Source organism: Leptosomus discolor, chromosome Z (genome assembly GCF_034619465.1).
Source record: "Leptosomus discolor isolate bLepDis1 chromosome Z, bLepDis1.hap2, whole genome shotgun sequence".
Taxonomy (NCBI): domain Eukaryota; kingdom Metazoa; phylum Chordata; class Aves; order Leptosomiformes; family Leptosomidae; genus Leptosomus; species Leptosomus discolor.
Window position 1 is genome coordinate 6,753,391 of NC_141419.1, and position 6,770 is coordinate 6,760,160.

A 6,770-nucleotide genomic window follows, 5' to 3' on the forward strand; every position below is an offset into this window, starting at 1 on the left:
TCCAGGAATGTGTTCCAACTGAAAAACTGAAGAAAGAGCAAAAGCCTCATCAAAGCACGAACCAGAGGCAGGAGCAGCAGAGGGCAGGGAGGGGGGTCGCTGGCTGTACCTGGATTTATCTGCTGGTTTTGACAGGCAAACACGCAGGAAACCCTCCTCTTTCCCCACCTACTGCCCAGTCCTAAAGCCAGGCCAAGAGAAAATTGCCAGCAGAGCTGCTTTGGATTTAAAGCAGTTTCAGACTTCGTTTACAGTTTCCAAACTGATACTGAAGGCAGATTTTCCCCTGGGCTGAGGAGCCCTGAGCTGTACCACGAGGGGAGGAACGAACCACACACCCGGTGGTTCCCAGGGCAGGCACCGATCAAGGAGAGCCTTCCCAACTGTTACGGTCACAGCTGGGGATAAAGCAGGCTAAGTTAAACCCAGGACTAATTAAAACTCCACAACTTACAGATAACAGCACACAAGTCTCTAAAACTAATAATAATTAATAAAGCACAAGGCGCAGAACTTGAACCAGGCCAAACTGAACTGTTCTAAATCTGTATATATTTATTTATGTGTAATTAAAATCTGAAAGTTTTAAAATGTCCAGTGCAAGTTATTTATATTAAATTGAATTGGGTTTTTTTGTTTTGCCTTTATTTTTGTTTGGTTGGTTGGTTTTGGGGGTTTTGGTTGTTTTTTTTTTTTTTGAAAGAGGAAAGTCTTTGGATTTTCTGCCATTAGAAATGGGAATGAAGTTTTGGATACACAAAACTGTAGCATGGACAAGATAGGCTGTGATGATAATGACTATAGAAGTTCTGCAGGATTTTGTACTTGCTGTTGTTTCTCTTAATGCTGCAATAGATGTACAACACCCACACCACAATGTCATTCTCATTACCTTAATAAACCTCTTTTTATTTGAAGAAAGCACCTCCATCGTCTTTGTGAACAAGGATCCTTCTGCCTTTGTGCTTGTATCTGGAAATATTACATAGTTTTAAGAAACAACATCCTCCAGTTCCATGGCTGACGTTTGACTGCCCTGTGCAGTCACAGAGAGCTCGGAGAATGACAGGAGCTGGCGTTAATGCCCTGATCTCACAAGCCTTCTCAGCCAAGCCGGCCGGCGCCTCTGGTGATGCTGGAGATGAATAGTGAAACGATGCGTTTGCAAATGTTTCAGAACTACTCGGGATAGTCAAATCTAAACCTGTCTGTGAAGAGCTGCAGAAGGACCTCATGGTATGGAGACAATGAGTGATAAATTAGCAGATAAAATAACCCTACTAACCTACATGCAATGTAGCTCTCCAGATTAGCTGCTGTGTTTGTGGCATCATTATGGATAGGACTCTAAACCAGCCACCTTGTACTCACAGTAGTTTAGGAATAAACAAAATGATGGGAATTGTTAAAGAGGGATTAACAAACCAGAAATAAGATTATGCTGCATGACATAGGTGTGCTTGCACAGTGTTGCTCTGTCTTGAGTGCCACTCGCAGATCTGGACAGCCCAACTGGTAAAGCCATGGAGAAAAGCAGCCAGGGAGATCTCAGGTGGGAACTGACTTCTGGGCGAGGGAAGACCAAGGGATTAGAGCTGTGAAGGACACGAGCAGTGTATGGGAGAGGCGGGGAAAACAACGGCATGAAAGAACACAAACAGGGCAAGATGACACTAGAAGTAGAGGCAGGGCGCCAAATGAAATAGCCAGGAAGTGGGTTTAAATAAATGAACAGAAGACGAGCAAGAAGCCGTGGCATTTCATGGAAGCAGATGTGTCAAAGGCTTTCGACACAATGGAAGAGGGGTGATTTTAGAGAGCATGGTCGCAGTTTTTGCTACACATCCACTGCTCATCACAGCTAGAGATGGGGCAGATGGACACGGGCCTGAGTCATTACAGCACTCATTATTTTGGACCTTTCTCAGAGTTGTACCCATCAGTTTTCTCTGGAGGCTTCAGAATAGGCTGGTAACAGAGAAGTAACCAAACGGTCCCAAAAGGGACGACGGGAGGTTAGAAATACAAACCCTTCTCCCTTTCAGAAAAGTGTGGAAGGAAATGTTTTATGTACAAATATAATTCATGGAGATGACTCAGAGTCAGAAACTTGCATCCAAATACGCCCTTCAAAAGCTTAGGGATGCATTTAAATTGGGAATCGGAGTGGAAATGTCCCTTGGTATGAAGCTTGTGAAAGCAAAGACCTAAATTACAGGCTCTGCAGGTCTGATTTTGCTCTGGACCTTTCCAAAGGAAGAGTCAGGGAACAAGGAGGAGCCAGGGAGCAGAATGGAAATACTAGAGACACATCAGAGGCTTGTTTACACTTCAAAGCTATTTTGGGTAATGCAGGGTGTGAGCTGAAAGCACAAAAACGATTCCTGTTTAAAATTATTCCAAAATAGGAGTGCCCTGTTCTGCATCAGCATAATCCATGTTTAAAATGGATTATGATAAAGCAGAGTGAGGTGCTTTTGTGCTACAATACAGGTTTCCCTACACAGAGTTATTTAGGGTAACTATCCTGAAATAATTCAATTTGTAGACATCCCCTGGTGCACGGTATCAGAGAAGAGCGAATATGTGTGTGCACACTGTAACATACAGGCGTGAAATACCATTTCATAATGTAATCGTATTATGAAAACCTGACTTAGTTAGGGCACTCTTTGAATATCAAGGAATTCTTAGACATAGCAGCGATGAGCAATGCAGACAAGGAATCAGGATATGCCTGCAGTAATTACATGCCATGTCCATCGGGCGGAAAAATACCTCCCTCCTCATTTTCCTCTTTGGGTAACTGCAAGGCTTTTGAATGTTTTATGAGGAACAGTCTGGTGCCTGAAAGGCCAGGATGCCACCAATTACCTTTTAACTGGGAGGAAGTTTGATGATTTGGATTCACTTGTTGATTCTGCCACAGATGCTCAACGATGGACGTGTCATGTAGGAGCAACTTGCTAAAAGCATCGAGGCTTCCACTTCCCAAAATTCGGGACACCTTCATTTCTGCAGGCCCACAGAGATACCTGAGAAGAGCACAGCTTTCAGAGGTTGTGCCAGGCCAATTCTTGTTCGTAGTGAGCTAGTACTGGAGTTCCCCTCCCGGCTCACTGTCACACAAGGCCATCCCCTGGTGTGTTCTTTGCCTTTCCATCCTAAGAGAAAAAAAGGCATTTTACACCATTCAGGGCTCAACCCTGGTATAAATTCCCACACTGATTACAAATATTATCGTGGGAAAATATTTGGGATTGTGTCAAGGAGTAAAAATAGATTCAGGCTCATGGTTTCTACGCTTGTTATAGAACACTCTGGAATTTCAATCCTAAAGGGGAATTGAAAAGAAATCTTTTTTTGAATTGATTTTGAATGAATGGCAAGTCCAGGGAAACCACATGACAATCCTTGACAAGTGAAAATGAAAAAGAACATTAACAAAAACTCCTCATTCCCCAACAGTCAGCTATCCCAAGGGTAAACTGAGGTTAACCTTGAACTGTGACTCTGTGCTGTATCACTAACGCAAACAAGCAGAGGTTGTGTTGGCATTCTGCATGGCTCTGGATAGACTAAATAATTACCTTTTAGCAGGCTACCTTAAAAGCAACAGGGTAATAATAGCTCTCCGTAGTAAAACAACACAATAAACAGACTTTGCTGACCTGTAGTTAATGCATTCTTTCATATATGAGAGAGTTCATTAACTTCCAGACTTTACGTACAGGACCCAAGGAGCCACATCATCATGAACAAAAGGAGTTTTTCCTGTTAGAGCAAGTGAGTCAAAACACCAAAACCGAAAACATTTTAAAATCAGGCAGTACAACAAATGTTATTTGCAAGGTTGACAAAATGCTTACTTCAGAGGTCATTGATTTAGCTGCCTAGACAGATAGCATAGTGTCATGTGCAGCGTATGACCGTAGCCCCAATTAGTCTAACAGGCTCTGGGAGAAAGAGTCTACAGCCAGTCATTACACAGAATCTGAACACATTGAGCCAGAAGGTGTCATTTTGGTCTTCCTGCCTGACCTCCTTTATATTGCAAAGAATTCCCACTGTGGCCACCTGAGCATCACTGCGTTTTCAACAGGATACCATAAATACCAATAAAAATTCCAGACGGTGAATATCCACCCAATCTTTGACCCCATAATCGCAGGGCTGAAGCATCCCAGTAACCTCTCCGAGGCAGGCAGGCAGGCAGCAAAAATTTTGCCAGTGTTACTCTGGATGGCTCCTTTATATGTTTTTATCCTGGCACCTTCAGGTGCTTCTCATTTCAGTGGAGAAAAGGTTAAAATTATACCCTGAAATTTAGAAGTATTTCCCATAAGGATAGCTTAATTTTAGCAGCAAAGGCTATAGCCAAAGAAGATTCGTTAAATGGCAACAACTCAGGGTTTTTGGGTGTGAAATGAGTTCAGAGGAAGATCAAGCTATTTCTCCAAGTCAAGAAGTTCTGCAGCATGTCAAGATGCATCTGGACACCTCAGTATCCTCACCTGATGATGGGTCTGTCCATGCAGAAGCGCCTTGGGTTCCCCTTGAGTTTTTCCACTGTAAAGAGCCTTAAACCAGGTTAAGAATCCTCAAGAGGCGGCATGTTCTTGGTGTGACCAAATGACCTGCACTCAATAAAAACTGACAATCACTCCACCATCCTCTGTCCACACCCAAAATGTTGTGTGTTCTGTGTGGTTCTATTTGTTATCTCAAAGAACAGATAAGTTTTGGCTAATTCTGCAATGGCATCTTGGATTTATTTATCCTCAAGTGCGTGCTATAAGAAGTAAATCACATTCTTTCCATTGGACACTCGGCAGTCAAACTTCCACCAAAGCGGATCCACAGAGTATTTTACTGGATGAGCTTAGGAACATCAGTGGCTGAAATACTGCATGCTTTTATTCTGGACTTCATAAGAGTCTCATCGCACCTCGGAGACTTTGACAGCTACGCGGGCACTTAGCCGTGTTTCCTGCACAGGTTGTATCATCCAGGCACGTTTCTTTTCCAAGGGGTTTACTTCTCAGCATTCAGCAAGTATTTTCAAAAGAGCAGCATTTCCTGTGAGACCATTTCATCCAACCCAATCCAATCAACATATCTGACTAGGTTTCAGGGGGGCTACTTTTACATTCCAGTAGGACCTTGTTGTGCCATCAGACACCAAATCCTCATTGTATCAGGCCCTGTGCAAAGAGATCTTACCCCAGAATTTCTGTGTCAGAAGATGAGATTACAAAGAAAAAAGTTACCTGCATCTTACAGAAAAACAGATGTGACATATAGAGCTCAAGTGATTTGTGGAGGGAGACACAGGGAGTGTAGGAAAGAACTGGGATCCAAACCCTGGTAATTCAAGTCTAACACCATTGCTACAAAAACCCAAAACCAGTTTCAACAGTTTGTTTCAGACAAAGACAGACTACAAGTTTATTACTTTATTTCCATTGATAAGAAGTTATCTCCTTTAAGAATCCCTGTTCTGCTTTGCTGTCTGTTGGTTTGTTGGCAGAACAGCACTCAAACTAGGAAGGCAACACATGAAATGTTTGTGCTGCAGGTGCTACCGGCACTGCTGAGGAGGAGACAAGTGGAAAAGCCAGTTTGCTCAGTTCGGACAATGAAAACAGCCTTTCTTACACCCTCTTTGTAATGTGCTGCTGTTTTGACTCCTAAATGGACCCTGGCACCACCACATGGAATTGCTGCAGCCCAGACCTCCCACTCCTGACCCATTTTCATTTCATTTCCTCTCCCCCAGCCTTGTCATATGTCAGGAGCATATTACACCTTTCAGTTTCCTGCTAATTTGGTCATCACAGGGAGCCTCCAGAAGAACACAGTCATTACCATGCTAAACCAGACTGGTCTTTTCGCACAGATAACTCTGACCCTGCCCCATTCAGGATCCTCTTTTGTGAGGAAGACTGGGCTTGGCACGCTTCTCCGGAGCCAAAATGGGGGCAAGTGCACCTGCAGCCCTGCATGGGACAAGGAGTCCATAGCCGCCTCGGCATGGCAAAGCCACGCGTGCACCAGGCCAAGAGACAGGTTTCAGGAATGCTGAGAAGCGTTCAGCTGTCCTCAGGAAAATGAAGAAGGCAAAAGAGGTGGGAAACCTGTCCACCCTATGGAAGATCATTCATAACATTTGGAAGAAAGATGGACAGTTTAGAGAATCTGCGCTGAAGTCTTTGATGAAAAGGGAAAAAAATAAAGGAACATTCCCATTTTAAAGCATTCTGAAAAAACGCTGTCAGTGCCTTAGAATCTGCTGAGCTAAGGAGTAATTCAGCCGAGTGCTGCAAGGAAAAACAGCTCTGTTCAGCTCGGAGCAAAATTTTTTTTCTATTAATGTCATGTGTTAATAAGCTTTTTCACAGCTTTTGAACATAAAGAACCTTTTGGTTCAGTTCTTTGCAAATTTTGGAGCCAACATGGAAACCAAAACCAAAAACGTATGGCTCTACGGCTCCTAAAAACATCAGCAGAGGTTAACCTCAAATCTTCAACCAGCTTATGTAAACATCTGAGATGAAGGCAAGCTGACCTCTGGCAATGCTCACACAACCAGCCTTCCTGATGTTTCATCAAAGCGTGGGCAATAAACACTAAGGTAAATACTAGTACACAAGCCTAGGAATATCAGACGTACCGGACCGAAGCCCCGGGTGTGATGATTTGGACAGGTCTCATGTGCTTTGAGGGAATACTGCATGACAAATGAAATTAGAACCCAGTTGTAGTCATCT